General features: G+C 43.4%; 1 long non-coding RNA gene across 1 annotated transcript; it reads left to right on the top strand.

Annotated features, from left to right (window-relative positions):
• The first annotated feature begins 1,676 nt into the window (after window positions 1-1,676).
• LOC308189978 lies at window positions 1,677-9,204 on the top strand. The gene is made up of 3 exons (XR_013946761.1): window positions 1,677-1,998; window positions 2,587-2,653; window positions 2,889-9,204. It is a non-coding gene; the product is annotated as an uncharacterized lncRNA (long non-coding RNA).
• The last annotated feature ends 7,979 nt before the right edge of the window (window positions 9,205-17,183 follow it).

Here is a 17,183-nt window from a genome sequence, read left to right as displayed (position 1 = left end):
CTCTGGTGAGGCTGCACCTGGAGTATTATGTCCAGGCTAGGGCTCCCCAGTACAAGACGTGCAGCTACTGGAGAGATTCCAATGAAGGGCCACAAAGATGAGTAAGAGCGTGAAGCACCTCTCCTATGAGGCAACGATGAGAGAGCTAGGACTGCTCAGCCTGCAGAAGAGGAGGCTCCGGGGGGATCACAACAATATGTACAAATATTGGAAGGGAGGGTATAAATACGACAGAGCCAGGATTTTATCAGTGGTGCTCAGTGCCAGGACAAGAGGCAGTGGGCATGACCTGAAGCACAGGAAGCTTCCTCTGAACATCATGAAGCACTTCTGTGCTGTGTGGGTGATGGAGCAGTAGTACCGGTTGCCCAGAGAGGCTGTGAAGTCTCATAGAATAGAATTATAAAATATCTCGAGTTGGAAGGGTCCCAAAAGGATCATCGAGTCCAACTCCTGGCACCGCACAGGTCTACCCAAAAATTCAGACCAAGTGACTAAGTGCACAGTCCAAACGCTTCTTAAACTCCGACAGGCTTGGTGCAGTGACTACGTCCCTGGGGAGCCTGTTCCAGTGTGCGACCACCCTCTCAGTGAAGAACCTCTTCCTGATGTCTAGCCTAAACCTCCCCCGCCTCAGCTTGACACCATTCCCGCAGGTCCTATCCCTGGTCACTAAAGAGAACAGATCAGCGCCTGCCCCTCCACTCCCCCTCGCAAGGAAGCTGTAGACCGCGGTGAGGTCTCCCCTCAGCCTCCTCTTCTCCAGGCTGAACAGGCCCAGTGACCTCAGCCGCTCCTCATACGTCTTGCCCTCTAGGCCCTTCACCAACTTTGCAGCCCAGTATCTTACTGACCTGAAGAAAGAGGCTTTAATCTACCCTGGTTTGTTTACTAAAAAAGGAGCATGAAAGAGACCCATGTCCTTGTCTCTGAAGAGGAGGTGAAGGAACAGCTAGGGCAAGGAACACAAAAATCAGTTGCGCCAGACTACTGTGTGGTTGTATCTAAGCTTGGAGACGGAAACCCTCTTCAAACCTCCAGATCTAGAGGAACACTTTGGCTGCAGCCTAAAAGCCACGTGGACATAAGCTCCCGCAATGCAGCCAGTCTTCTTCCCATGACCTGCCAGGAAACAGCAATGTAGGCATGTAACCAAATTAAAGCCCAAACCTTCAGCCCGGTCCTTGACCTGAATAGTGAGGGAGGATCCGGATCTTGCCATTTGTACGTGAGAGTTTATATGCAGCCAAAGTAAATAGTGTAGTCAGAGGTCACGGGACTAGATTGTGAAAAGTCCTGCATAAAGAAGAAATCTCAGAAAAGCAAATTTAAAAAACATAAATGTCAAGAAAAGTAATTCTGATTGCTATATTCTTTATCTGTCGTGACTAGACAGATGAAAATCTATGATAGCATTTTTCCTTTAAGGTCATTTTCTTTTTTCTTTTATTTATTTCTTGGGTTTTATTTATTATTTTTTTAACAGGCTCCGTACTAATTTTCCTCACAGAATGAGTAACAGAAATATGACCCTTATGCAGCTTTTGTAGTTAATTCATTAGGTCAACTCTAACCACTAAGCCTCTTGTCAGGTTATTTCTATTAGTGATAAGGTGCAATTGACCTTAAAAGTCTGAAGTCAGGTAGATGAGCCTATTCCACAAGGTCTCTTGGCTCCACCCTTGTTAGGTGAAATCTGCCAGGTGTGGATCATTTGACCTTTGCTATATAGGAAGCATGAGGAGCTGTGGGGGAATTGTCTCCCCAGGGGGAGTTTGAGGCTTGGGTTATCTAGGGTGCTTGTCTACTGTGGTGAAATGAACACAGTGTTCCTTAGTAAGCTGTTTTTTCTTCATGTTTTCTACTGTCTCTGTGAAATAGTTTTAGAGACTCTATGAGCTAGTTGTGTTGGTGGTGCCTTCTCAGTACAGTAAAACCCTGGTGGTACAACTTCACCATGAAGTAGTTTAGAAGTGACTCAAGTTCAGAAGCTGTCAGGTAAGCGTTCCTGGGTTCTACAGTTGTTTAATGTTGAGGAGTTTAAGTATTTCCTTCACCTTTTCTGTTTTCAGTGAAGTTACTTATGTGGATTCTAAGCTCCCTTCCCAGCCCTTAGAAAAAGAATAAAATAAATAAACAAAAAACAACCTCAGAAGCTCAAGTGCTTACAGGTAAGCCTGACTTTGAAGAATGTTCTTCAGTATTTAAGATTGAGCAACAGGCAGTGTGGAAAGGGTGCCTTAATGTGAATTCAAGTTTTGCCTTGTGGGAAGTAGGAACAGATTTGGGTGGATACTGGTGGCATTATCATTACTTTTGCTAAGTGGCAATTGTGTGAATGTGCTGTTCATAAAAGAAATGCTGCTTTCACAATACGCAAGTCAAAAGCCTTTAAATTACTAGAAGTTATGGTTTCAAGGAGGTAACTTCAAAGAAAGAAATTATTGTTGGCTATTTCCCCCTAACCCCTCCAAAGACTGGCTCCCTGAAGAAAAAGTGTGATGGGTGTAATTGTTAATAGTTTTGGAGGTAGGGTCAGGGGAAGATGTCTTCCTACTTGTTCACTTTCCCTTTCTTCTCCTCCAGGAGTGTTCTGGTAGCTTTCCAAAACTTTGACTATCCTTGGGATGTTCAGACCAGCATGTTCTTAGCGGTATGTCTCCTGAATGCACTTCAGGTTTTGTCTAAAGCTAAACAAATACTTAAGAGTGTCATCCAGAGATCTGTCCTGAGGCAGGATAGTTACTTGTGGCAGGGAGAGTGGGAGGATACAGGCAGGTATCTAGAGCAGGGGACACCTCCACTGGAAAGACCATGAGGAACCCACAGTGGATGGATTGGCTGAACAACCCTGGCAGTACAGAGAAAGTCTCTACTCTTCCCTACAGGAAGTATGCTATACGGCTAGTGCAAGGAACACAAAAATCAGTTGTGCCAGACTATGTGGTTGTATCTAAGCTTGGAGACGGCAACCATCTTCAAACTTCCAGATCTAGAGGAACACTTTGGCTGCAGCCTAAAAGCCCCGTGGACAAAAGCTCCCGCAATGCAGCCAGTCTTCTCCCCATGACCTGTCAGGAAACAGCAATGTAGGCGTGTAACCAAATTAAAGCCCAAACCTTCAGCCCAGTCCTTGACCTGAATAGTGAGGGAGGATCCGGATCCTGCCATTTATACATGATAGTTTATATGCAGCCAAAGTAAATAGTGTAGTCAGAGGTCACAGAGCTAGATTTTGAAAAGTCCTGCATAAAACCTGTCAACTGTGCTCGTTCACCTAACTCCCTTGGAAATTAATGCACAAATACCATGGAGAACCTAGAGAGAGGTGCTCATCTTCATCTTCAAACACCACAAAGCTGTAAGATTTCTGAATCTGAGTTGAGGCCTATGGTAGCATGCAGCAGGGGAAATTGTTTGAGAGTGCTAATATAATACTGCAAACAGGTGTGGATCAGGAAAAGTAGTGCCAACAGTCATTAACATAAAACAGTGACAAAAAGATTTAAGCAGATTTCAGAAAGGAATGAGAAAAAAATTGAATTACTAAACTTAGAGGAAGTAGAAGTGTTCACGATGAAAACTGTTAAGTGTACCAGAACAGTAAGTTCCCTTTCTGCAGATACGGAATGAATGCTGCTACATTCATTTTCCGAGGGAAGCACTAGGAGGTCAGAACTTGATATCCCTATCTAGTGATCTAAGTTTAGCTTTCAGCAGTCCTCGTCTCCTATACACTTCCTTCTTCATCTCCAGATTTAATGTATTTTCCTGACAATAAAAAAAAATTCTCCTCCTTAGAGATCTCAAAAGCTGCCTGAATGTGGTGCTGGGCACCCTGCTCTGGGTGTCCCTGCTTGGGCTCGGTGGGACCGGAGGGCCCTGCCAGCCTCAGACATTCAGTGGTTCTGTGATCTGTGACTAGCAGAGATGCTTGTAAATGTCAGCTCTGCTACAAGCAGAGTAGTTGGTGAGTGTTGTGGCACCACCCAGCTGCTCTCTCACTCTCCCCAGGTGGGATGGGGAAGAGAATCAGAGAGGTAAAAGTGCGAGGGTGCGAGGACTCATGGGATGAGACAAAGACAGTTTACCAGGCAAAACATAAGGCACGAGCAAAGCAAGGAATCCCTTCACCCCGTCCCACCGGCAGGCAGGTGCCAGCCACCCCCAGGACAGCAGGGCTCACCACGTAGCGGTGCCTTGGGAAGAGAAACGCCACCGCTCCCAGCGCCCCCCTGCCTCCTCCTTTCCCCCAGCTGCCATTGCTGAGCATCCCCATGGTGTGGGATGTCCCTTTGGTCATTTGGGGCCAGCTGTCCTGGCTGTGTCCCCTCCAGCTCCTGGGGCACCCCCAGCCCCTCGCTGGCAGGGCAGCACGAGGAGCTGGGGAGTCCTTGGCTCTGGGGGAGCGCTGCTCTGCAACAACTGAAACAGCGGTGTGCTGGCACCGCTATTTTCATCACAAATCCCCAACACAACAGCATAAGGGCCACTGCGAAGAAAATTAGCTCTATCCTAGCCAAAACAATGACAGTGTTAGAACATACTATTAGAAAATATATACCATAAAGTAAAATAGAGCCTTTCCAAATGAAAATGAGTTGGCTACTTCTTGATAGCTGATATAAATTAAAGGCAACCATGATTCTACCTGTGAATGACTGGGAAAGGGAGAAGACTGCTTCCTCCACAAGCAAATATCTGAAATGAGCTTATGAAGAGAGCTCCCAAATGTACAGTAACTGCAAGAAGGCAAGAACAGCTAAGGCCAGTCTGAAGAAAATGCATCGCAGAGAGAGAAGAGCCTAGAAAAAGGGGACTGCTTCCATTTTGTTGTCTACAACAGTTACTTTTTACTGACATCTGTTTTCCATCTACTTTTTGTTGCTCCAGGCAGGGGTTGTATGTGAAGATACTCAGACTCTGCTACCCAGGCTGCCCTGTTGGCAGCTGTCTGGGATGTTTCAGGAGTGAAAGAAAGCAATGTGTTGTTGGACAACAGCTTTTGTGCCAAAGCTGAAGTGCTTCTGCTAAGAATGGGTATCAGTGAGACGAGTTTTATCCTTAGCTATTTACCAAGCGGCCAAACGCAGTCATCGGGAGGCACTGAGAGAGGCTCAGGGTGCTCTGAGCCAGTAGTAGTGGGAACGAACAAGTAGGGACCACAGAGCCTGACCCCAGGGAAGTGGGGTAACAGGTGGACACAGGATGCTCCCTGCTGCCCAAGAAGCCCGTCCTCCCGTGCATGGTGCCTCCTGTGCTGCTGACTGAGCTTTCGTATGGTTCTGGTTATTCCTCAGTCTTGCCAGACCTTGGTAAGCTGATTTACTCACATCCTGAACCCAGACCACGTTCTGACATTTGAGGAATCCTGGTCTATAATTACCTAATGGACTGTGGCGATGCAAATATTCCTGAGAGATGTGGTCTGAGAAAACAGCGCTGTGTCTTTACTAAAGTAACAAAGAGGAGCATGGTCGTTAGAGTCAAGTAAATGTGGTGCTGCGGCCCATCCATTAAATTCCCTTGCCTGGGATACCAACAGGCATTCTTGTTATTTAGAGCCAAAGAGAAAGTCCTGGAGGACTCCTGATTTCACATGCAAAGCCACGCGAGGCATTGTGATGACAAACAGACCACGCAAGGAGTGGGCAGGTCCCCTGTGAAAGAAGTCATTAGCCAAGGGCTAAATTCTTTTGGCCACGCTCATGCTACTGCATCATCAAGAAAAAGTCGGCTACACGAATAAGGGTACTTCTTGTTTTCCCTCCATCCTGTTCCCAGATACAGGTGACGAACTCCATAGCTGAAGACAAACCAATTCTCTAACAGAACTGATTTCACCCACAAACCACAGCTTCTCTGGCTTGGGCTTTCAGTATGTTTTTCCTCACAGATCAGACTGAAGATTTTTTTCTCGAGTTTGTCTTGCCCAATGACATTTCTTGGCTGACGTTTCCCCTTCTCTGGCAGCAGCAGAACTGTACTTAATGCCCGAACACAATGTGATGGCAGATTCAAATTGATGGCAGCTTCAGCCCACCCCACATATGCGCCTTCCCCTGCTGCGGGATTAGTAAATGACAAGCGAAGCAGCTTTTGGACCGCCGTAGTCTTCAGGCCACTGAGGCAAAGGAAATTGTATTTGGGGTTAGTTTGCTTTCGGATTTTAGATTTAAGACACTGTGGCATTAGCTCTGTTGTAAAGGTTTGGCAGATGGCCAGTAACAGAACAACTTCAGCCAACCAGATTTAATGTGTCACTGCACGTGTCAGAGACCTAAAGGTGAATCTGCAGCTGCAAGAAAATCCTATTTTAATCAGATTCATTGTCATCTATGAAAAAATTGTAGCAGCTCTTTTTCTTTGTGAAGTTTTATCCTATTAGCTTCCCGTAGTTTGAGATTTTCCATCTGTAAATACACCATATGTGTACACACACAAGAGTATATATTTGCCTTCAAAAAAGAGACTTATCTCTCAGTATCTGACAAGTGTTAAGTGTTCATAAATGTCTATTTCAGGAAGTTATTTCCTAAAATTTTCTTTCGCATTTTCAATTAGCTCGGTCAAAGTTCCCATTATGTAAAGCCCTGCCTCTGCTGTAGCAGTACTGAACATATTTAAGATTTCTGGTCCGTTTTCAAACTTTCTGCTGATTCTCCTTAATTTCTTTCCTTGTCTGCTGTGTTCAGATTTCCCTGCTTCGAAGACCAGTTTGAACAATTTTCCTTTCAATGTTGTGTTTTGTACATAATCACACACATTGTTCTTCAGTATTTGAGAAAGAACAGAAGTGTAATTTGAAGTTTTAGTTTACTTTATGACTGTCCCAGAGTAAAATGCTAACAAAAAATCAACTCTTCAAAGCATTTCAAGGTCTACTTAAGAGTTTTGCATTTGAGATGTTATTGAATAGTGTTGCTCTTTTTGCTCAAGTGGATCATCAAATTGAAAGACCTTACCAGGACTGTTTCTTCTACTAGAATAGAAATTTTGATGCAAATTAGATATTTCTTTGTGTAATCTTGCTTATTTGCCCCAAACATGCATGAATCCCATTTCTATTTATGCAGAAGAAGCAAACACTGTTAGGAAGTTTCCTTTCACACCCACAACACTGGGTGTGAGACTCCAAGGGCTTGGACCCAAAAAGACCATCATCTTTCAGCCTCTTCTCAAAAGCATAACTATAATTCTCTCTTTCCCTTGCTGATGTTCATAACTTCCAGGCAATATTCCATCCCCTTTGTTTTCAACCATTAAAACCTTTCTTAATTTATTTTCCTTAGATCTGGCTATATGCATTTCTCTTCAATTGAAAATAGAGCTGGACTGAGGAAACAATGCTGAGAAGACATCATCTGAGATTAATTTAGCAACTTTATAATCACAAATTGATATAATTCAGACTCTACTCTTGGTCCCCACAGCAGTCTTTTGAGAAATCGTGATGGATAGGTCAGTCTTTTTAATTGTTCCTTACAAAATTAAAGCAAGTATTACAGCACTTCATAAGACAACAGAATAGCTGGAGGACCTCAAAAATTTCATCACAAATATATCAGACCTGAATAATGGAACATGCACAGTCAGTAAGGCTTTGCTGGCATGTGGAGTTCAAAAGAGAAAGTGAACAATGGGGAGAAAAATAACCAGAAAATTAAAGGAAAAAATAAGCATTCACAATATCTCTTCAGTTAATAAGTTTCCTGATTTGGGGACTTTCAAAAAATTATAGATGCTATAGGAAAAAAATCCTAGTTGTTCCATAAGAATCTTTTTTTTTTTTCCTTGCTGTCAAATTAGCTCAGTCTTAGCTACAAAAAATGGCAACGTTCTCATGGTGTGGAAATGATATAAACCAAAATCCGATTTCCAAAGGTTCAAAGGTTCTGAGTACCTTTTTGGGATCACAACAACCTAATGAGCGAGCCCTTTTCTGCTGTATACAGCAACCTGGCTGAAGATGGTAGAGCCCTGCTGAACGAGGTCGGCTCTTCCAAGAACTTCGCTTGTCTTTGGTTCTCACCCTCACCGTGAGACAGATGAACAGCAGTGGGCAGAGCTGCCACGAGGCTGAATGCATCCTGGATAAAATCTCAGCATGGAGACCCCTCCCAGGAACGGGAATAAACACTCTAGTTGGCTTTACTCTATGTGAGGGAGAACAGTGACACCTCTAGGAGGTGTGCAAGTGGGTGGGGAGTGCTGCTCTTCATTACATGGCGATGTCTGTGTGTGTAGGGATGCTGCTCACCACACGCCAGGTCTCAGGATGACACTGGAACTGCTTCTCCATTCCACCCTACACGTCTGTGCTGCAAAACTCCCTTTACTTCCCCAGGGACCTGAGGCAGGCATCTCCTGCGAGCATCTTCTGCAGTGGTCCTTCAGTAAGCGATCCAAAGTTTTTTTTTGAGATGCTGACTTTTAGTTTAAAATGATGTTAGGTAAGGCCCAGATGTTACATACTGTATTTATGGCTGTCCCAAATCACCGTCATTTTTACAGGAAGCCTGAGGTTTATTTTAGCAAAAATTTGGAGACCTTCCTTTACGATCAGAGTTAAAGCAGCCATTGTAGATAAGGTTTCAGCCTTTTATCTCATTTGCTTTTAACACTGCCTGGCCAAACATGACAGTTTGGTGACTACGAAAAACATTTTTCCTGGATGAAACTCCAAAGAACCACCCTTAAGTAAGCCTCTTATATCTAATTATATCCACCTCATTTTCTCAAGCATTTCCTGTTTCATGTTTTATTAACACTTCAGTGTGTCCCACAAGCCCTGAGGAATGTAACTTTGAATTTGGCCCAGCTTTGATGGGGAAGTTGGACCAAACTACCTCCAGAGGTCCTTCCAAACTAAATTATCTCATGATTTTAAGACTCTTACCTGCTGAAAAAGCACTCAGTTTCATTTCTATCATTTTTATATCAGCAGTTACCTCACCAGTGTGATTATCCTGTTTCATCTTAACCTTGCACTTGCTTATTGACATAAATTTTAGTTAACAAGGTGAACTTCATAAAAATACCATGCCAGTGTTTTCTTTTCTAATCAGCAAATAAGATCACTATGACTTTCCCACATAATTGGGTCTCTTATGAATATTAATATGCATTCAATAATTAATGCATGTCAAGCAGTCTTCTCAGACTGAAACTTTCCTGTTTTTATTTCTATAACACGTTTATAAAGCACCATGAGAAAAGAAATCTCCAGTTGAACAACAGAGTCAACAGCACAGTTTCCACTACATTTGACAGGTTTGGGATTATATCGTGAACACAAAATGTGGAAGAAAAAGATGTAATTCAGATAGCATCAGAACAGGTCATAGGTAACTTCAGAGTTAAATACTTTCTTGAGCTGTGGCTGGGAAGACCAATGAATTTTTCTATATGCCGAATTTACCAAAAAAGTTAATAATGCATATTTAAGTATCCCCTGATGAAGTTCTTGCTGGGTATTTCTAAGGATCTAAAAGGAGCAGGTTTCCTCTACTGCTTAATAATAAGGCTTTCATGCATAAAAAAGGGCTGGGGCCAAGAGAAAAGCTAGACCTTTTTTTGCAATCATTCTTAAAAGGTTAATTATCTAGTTAGAAGACTCTTTATGAACAGGAGCTTTATTGTACCTCCTATTTGCTATCCATTTGGTCTTGAGGTTCTGATTCTGCCAATACGGAGGTGTAATTCTCATGGGAAAAACTCCTTTGAGACAAACTCATGAAGGAGGCTGGGGTCAGCACTAGGCTTTGCAGAGCTCACCATTCAGGCACTTGAAGTATCTACTCCCTGGTGCAATTAGGAACCTATTCTCACCTTTCAAACAGTGAAGGTTATCAGCCCTTTCAAGGGATAGCCAAGAACTGACCATTTACCTAAATGCTCAGGGTAATTACCTAGGTGCCTAGATAAGGTGCCCAGGATATGGGATACCAAAATCCAGGTGCTTTTATTCTGAAGGAGGTTTAGATCCAAGCTCCTTCCTCCTTCTGCCACTTTACCCATCTGCTGCAGGATATTCTGGTCCCCTATGGAAGTTCTGCTTTGAATGGCATACCCAAATATTCAGCAGGACAAGAAAAACAAATGAGTTATGATACTACAGTATGGTCATTAGAGCATTCAAGGGTGTTGGGTGTTGTGCCCAACAGCAGTTAAGCATTTTATTGAAAACAGTGTTTAGAACATCTGTGAATGCCTGGGTGATTACAGCACTTATCTAGATGCTTCCAATGTCCTGGGATGAAACTGGAAAAGAATTTAGGTCTAGGAGAATGCCTCACTTCCGAACGATTATGGAAAAGAGGCAAAATCTTTCAGCCATGGTTGTACGGAGCCGCATGTCGGCATCTACATCATATTAAATCCTGCAGGTGAAACAGGAGGGGCAAAAACCTGTTCCCTGAATCTCAGTGGGTATCTGTCTAAAAGAAATTCTAAGTATTTGGGTGCTGTAATGACATAGGTGTTGGTATCAAGGCACAATAAACATCTTCAGGTTTTGGCAACAGCTTAGTAACTGCCAGTGTGCGTGTGTGTATGTATATGTTTGTATACATATATAAAGCAACCATAGCACCTCTATTTTGGCCAAATACAACTCAAGTGGCATGACATAGAATCACTTGAAATCCCATTGCGTAACTTCAACATTCTAAAATTTCTTAAAATTTTACAGAATCAAGTCCTACTAAACCAAGAGTAGTAATTTTTCAGATCTTTCTCAAAATTGAGAGTAGGAGACTCAATGAAGAATAATCCATAACTTAAAAAAAAATACATGAAGGAAATATTTGCACAGCTCTGAAGTGTTGAAGTCTTCTAAATTTAAAAAGTCTAAATAGTCTTACTAAGACTAGCGGTCAGGTAAAACTTTTTTTTTTCTCTTTCTCTTCTTACACCAAGATGTTCAACGTGTGACAACTTCTAGTGCAACCTGCACTACCTTGCCCAACTAGTCTCAAAACTGGGACACAGAAGTACGACATCCTCACACAGATACTTTATCTGCCTCTGACACCATATAGCAGTATTGCAGGTTTGTAGCCACACCATCCTGTTACTAAAATAATTTTTTCTTCCTTGGAATTCTGTGAAAGAAAAACACAAATGCACATCGAAGTGTCTTAGATGTGTCATGAACAATTAAAGACGGTCCTTGGCTAGAAGGGAAGATTTCATACAGCATACAGACAAACAGAAGAAAGGAGAATGAAAAACAATAAAATTATCTCTTTAGCTAATTAGGATAGCACTGATAGCTTGTTCGTCCCTGCATTTATTTATAAGCAGAAGTGAATTCCTGGGAAGAATTTGAGTGCAGCAAAGAGATGCCTGGCAAAGAGCTTTGGGAATAATATTGTAAGTACACCTTCTGCCAAATGGTATCAGCAGTAAGAGAGAGCTAAATTTAAATATCAAAGACATTAAAATTGACAAACACACTGGCTGCCAGCCAGATAGCTGAGGAAAGCTGCGTTGTTTGGTTTGTTTTTTAATGAGCTTCTTTTTGGATCCCAGTGAGATGGTAGCAAGCTATCTGTCAGGATGTAGCACTATGGAGGCAGTAAGATGCAAAACCTACATGCGGAAGAGCAATCAGCAGTAGATAAGCACTTTAAAGGCAGTTGACATGGAGGTAATACTTACATCCACGTCAGCAGGAGAGGTCACCTGAGGATGGAGAACAGAGGGTGGGAGGGAAGGCACTGCGGGAGGTTTGGAGGGAACGCTCCACTTGGAGGTGGGAGGGAAGATTTTGGAAAGAAATCCTAGACTGAGAGAAAAAGAGCATCGGAAAGTCATTAACTCCAGCGTGGCAAGGTAGAAAAACACAGGCATTAATAGTAGTGCCAAGAGCAACAGACCAGTCAGAGAGGTTGAGGATGGTGATCAGGCTTGAACCTCAGTTTAGAAGAAGACTTTGAGTGGTATGACTAGGACAAAATCTGTGGAGGAGCGCTGACAGAAGGGGATTGAAACTGGTCTGAGATTAGATCCCAACCATCTTCTGTGTTCCCTTATTGCTACCACAGTCAGTTCATTAATCCAGTTCTTTTTCATAATGGTCTCAGACAGCGAGAGCTTGAGGACATGGCATCTCCATTTTATTCACTTCGACAGCACCAGAGGCCAGAGATGTGAAGGGGTGCGTAGTGGGAGAGGAAGGTGTTTTTTGTAGGGAAAAATAAATCAACATATTAACTGAACAAATGCAGTGAGCAAAGAGTGGGGATTAGGGAAGAAATGACACAGTCAGAGGCACAGGAAGGGAAAAAACAAAAGATGTTGATCATCCTATTAAATTGAGATTAGCAGGCCCAATTAACATTTGGTACCTTTGCCAGGATGTTTACGAAACCTGTAACATTACTACAGAAAGTTACGTGTTAATTTAAAAGAAATCAAGAGGCACAGATAACATCTTCTATTGGTAAAATCAAAGCAGTTGCTTGCCGGCTGATCTTGATAAGGCTTCGCGGAAGCAGGATGGCGTTATCCCCAACAGCAAGGTGAAAAAACCTCTCCAGAACCACTCCCTTAAGCATGCCTTCCTGGGCCTTATTTAGTTTGCATCTCGTTTTCTGCACACTTCTTCATTGATTAACATCTTCATTAATACATTAGGATTTAACTAATACTGGCTATGCAAATTCATTTAATCAAGGTACGAGCTGCAGCTCACGTGCAACACATTGAACTTGTGTCGGGCTTTAGGCCTGCCTTTTCCCTGTCTGCACTCCTGCAGAGCTAAATTCAGCAGTAGGGAAGGACGGGGGGGGGTTAAAGGGCTTCCTCCATTATTTTCTAATGGGATGCAGCACATCTCATCTCTCAGCTTCTCCTTCATTGGGGCCAGGGTCTCAAGAAACACCGGCAAGTAGCAAGAACTGCCAGACATGCCCCCGTGGGGCAGGAAGGAGGAAGGAAGGAGGAAGGAAGCCCTCCCGAGCCTGGAGGGAGCCAGCAGGTGGCTGCAGGTGCCCACTGCTGTGGGGCTGGCTCCCGGAGGAGGTCTGAAGCCCGACGCCAGATGCCTTCGCAAACAGCTTTATGGCGGAGTCCATCCGTAGTTATCCATGCCCCACATAGGCTCAGCCTGCGTAAAAGGATCGTGAGTAAATGGTTGCGTTGCACCACACGCTGACAAGTCGTACCTCATATGTTTATAAAGGCCTTTCCTAACCCAGCGAGCTAGGGTACCTCAATACGTAACTCACCAGAACTCGTTGACTTACACCACCCTTTAACACTGCTGTTGGACGCTTGTGATGAAGCAGAAAATTGGGTCCTGCAAGCTGCCAACCCTGTGAGTGCCTTGCTTGATATGGTGAGGGGGATTTCAGGCAGAGAAGCAGCTCAGAGCATTCTCTCCCATCTCACCAGGTGGGTATCAGACAGCAGGAGTCAGACAAATTTTCCTCAGAAAGTGATTGGGAAAGATTTTTTTTTTATTATTTATTTTCTGTCTTCCCCAGCACTGGCCTGCACGTTGGACTCTCATGCCCCGGGATTTCACAAGAAGGTAGTGCTTTTGGGGATTGTGTGTCAAGGGATGAGGAAATCACCGGGACCGGTGGAGGCATTAGAGAAGGGAGCAGACTGAAGCTTTCTGTAGCTGCACAAGCCAGCAATAAACCGAGAGAATTACACAAGCATTGCACAAGGGAGGCCTGACTGGAAGTGTTGCCTCTGGCTCGCATTCCTTTTAAGCTGTTATAAAACTTTAAATATAATTAATAAATAACCAGGCCTCTCAAGCAGAGATGAGTCCAAAGCTCTGCCCCCTGCATGAACCGAGTTTGTTATTTCAGCTCTCGATATAAAAGTACAGCATATCACCGTGTGCTGTAATGAGCCTCTCAGCTGTGGACTTGCTACTGGAGGTCAGCCAGGCGGGACGGGCTGCATTGCTGCTGCAAAGGAAACACAAACCCCGGCAGCTTAAATAGGTGGGGTAGGCTAAAGCCTAATTCCCAGGTAGGGTAATGTACCTCCCGCAAGCTGGTGTTTGGATTGAGGGTGAAGAAGGCAGCCTCTTCCCTTTGCTGCTGCCCCACCCGACCGCAGGAGCTTCCCTCCTCCTCCCTTCCCTTCCCCTTGCAGCACCAGCAGGGCTGGGAGATCAGAGCCGTGCTTGTAGCCTTCATCTCCGTGTCCTGCAGTGTCAGGCAGGAGGGGCAGGGTGGCAGGAAAGGCCAAGGAGCCACTGCAGGAAAGGAATAGCCATCCACCTCTTGGCTGTGGGACGGAGGGAGTCTCCAGCTCTCCCACCGTGTCCTTCAGGCGGTTCTGTAAGGGAAAGCTGAGAGTTTGCTTCCCCCTCTTCCTTTAGAACATGTTTGTCATCCTTTACAAAGCTGTGGGTTGGCTCTAAAGCTAAAATATTCTCAAATTCTTCAAGTATGTAGGCAATTTTGTAGAGCCATGCTACCATCTGGCATTTTTATCCACTCGCATTCATGTCCGAACTAATTGATGTGTTCTTGTACCTTTACTGGTAGGACCTGGATTGTGGTGTCCCATTGGCCACTGCTGTGAAATATTAATCCCAAGCTTAAAAACTGTTTTTCTAACGTAACAGGTTGTGTCTGGGCCAAAATGGCCCTGGTCAAGGAGGTATGACCAGACACAAACACAGGAGGGTGAATATAGACTATTATTTCTATTTGCTAATTAGGAATGCTAGTAATTGCATGTTTTTGATTTCCGTTCGGATTTTTTTTTTTAACGTTTCTAAAAATCAGCTCACTTTTATCAAACGGTATAAATAATGGATTTAAGAGTGCAGCTTCTGCCAGCTTTGAAAACATTAGTTATAGTTGCTGGTCTTTAACTGAGACAACATTGACTTAACAATTCCCAGGGCTGGGAAAATCTCAGTGGGTGACAAATACCACACAGAAGGTTACAGAATGACTGTCGTAATTGCCTGCTTCATATTGTAGTATTTTTCAGAATAAGTACAGACTAACAGATTCAAAGGATGAGAAGAAATAAGCACTGACTACCAAAAAATCAGCAGCCAGATGCTCACAGGTAGAGATGAAGAACAGGAATATCACTATAGCTTTATAAAATGTTTGGCAGCTGTGAAGTAATAATTAATATCAGGACTTGTTTAGACTTGTAAATTAATGATGCATGACAAATTGCAGCTCGAAATTGACCTAGGGAGTGCATTAAAATTAAATGTAAAACATTTTGCAGGATTAACACAGAAGATAAAGCCCAGAGAGTACATTAGATGGCTAATTTGTGACCTCTGTTCGATGATCCATGATTTCAACACTAACTCTTATAGTAATATATTCTTATAATAAATTAATTTAGTGTCTTACAGTATTTAAAATTGTGAAAGGCACCTCACCTCATAGTCTACAAAGAACCTTCATACTTCCCAGCGTTGGCTTTGAATTTGGAAACCATTGTACATGTGAGAATACTAAAATAATACATTAAATTGCAGATTTTAACCTAAGAATAAGATACAGTAAAAGTTAGGAAGAATAGGGGAAAAGTCAGAAACAGTAAGTAATTGTTATACCAAGGATCATGGTGGAGTTACTCAGCTAGAGCAGATGCATATCACAAGACAATAGATTTGTTGGTTGTCACCGTTTTTCCCTGTCTTCAATGTAGATATGATTTAAACGCCAGTGTTGACTGGGGCATCTCAGACACTGACTTAGGAGCTTCTTGTACTTCTTAAAATAATACTCCTTTAAATCTGTCTAAGGCTGTAGCATCCAACATAAAGCACTTTTCAAAAAAAAAAAAATCACCTTCTCTACTATTCTCTCTGTTTAATAAGAAGTTCTGTGAAGCTTGGATGATCACAAAGAACATTTCAGAAACATTTTTTACAAGTTTTTGTAACGCCACTGACATTCCCTATTGTGTTAGGGAAATATGAAAAAAAAAAAAAGAACTATTGCTTTGCTTTTTCTAAAAAGAAACAAAAATGACTAATTATACAGCCAAGCTATAAAAAAAATAGAGACCCTTAAGGCCCATATACAGTAATTCTTTACCAACAATAGACTTTGTGGGAATACCCTTGCTGTACTTGAGGAGACAGAAAAAGGCTTCCCCCTTCTTCACATCTGCCAGACACCCCTTGTTGCCCTTCCCCGAGAGCACTGAACTACGCAGCAAGTTGTATGAGCTCTGCAAGGTTTCTGCTAGCCATGCTCCCAAATGAAAGTGGCATTTGCCATAGGAGGAAACGGAAGTTATCATTAAGTGAGCACAGCAACAGGATCAGGGCCTTCAGGAGATATAGGCAGGGGGATGACCTGACTGTAGAGTAGAGCTTGGCTGGTGTTTCTGCATGGGCCCAGAAGCACAACTTTAAGTCGCTGGGAAATTTTATAAGTGAAAATGTAGATGTTTGCAGATTTCATAGTGCTAAGTGAAATTTTTGGGGTTTCCTTATTTTGTAGTTTGTACCTAAATACCACCTAAATCTGACTTCAGGCATTTATGGCCCATTGCAGATCCAACCCAATGGGCTCAACAAGAGGGATTTATGAGGAGAAGACCATAAACCAAGTAAACATCAACATCTTCATTTTTCATTTGATTTTTCACATCAACATTTTTCTCTTGGTCTTTTTGCACTTGTCTACAGCTTCCTTGTGAGAGGCAGGCGCTGAGCTCTGCTCTCTGGGGACAGCGACAGGACCCGAGGGAACGGCATGGAGCTGGGACGGGGGAGGGTCAGGCTGGGGGTTAGGGGAAGGTTCTGCACCCAGAGGTGGTCGGGCAGTGGGACAGGCTCCCCAGGGACGTGGTCACGGCACCGAGCCTGCCAGAGTTCAAGAAGCGTTTGGACAATGCTCTCAGACACAGGGTCTGGTTTTGGGGGTGGTCCCATGTGGAGCCAGGGGTTGGACTCAATGGTCCTTATGGGTCCCTTCCAACTCCGGATACTCTATGATTCTAGGAGGTGTATCATTAAACAAACAAACAAAACCCCAAAAATGACAGTAGCCTGCAGCAGGATGATGGACAGAAAATTGATCAGGGAATTGAGAGACGCGGATTTTCTTCCCACTGACCCCCTGGCTGGCCCAGTATGTCCCTTCACTTCTCTATCTAGCAGCTTCCCAGTTGTTTTCCTGTAGCATTGATTTCCATTTAGATGTGCCTTGAGATCTGAGCAT

The sequence above is a fragment of the Anser brachyrhynchus genome, assembly GCF_964034855.1.
Source record: "Anser brachyrhynchus genome assembly, chromosome: 2".
NCBI lineage: Eukaryota > Metazoa > Chordata > Aves > Anseriformes > Anatidae > Anser > Anser brachyrhynchus.
The sequence above is the reverse complement of the archived record's forward strand: the minus strand, read 5'-3'. Positions and strand labels throughout refer to the sequence as shown.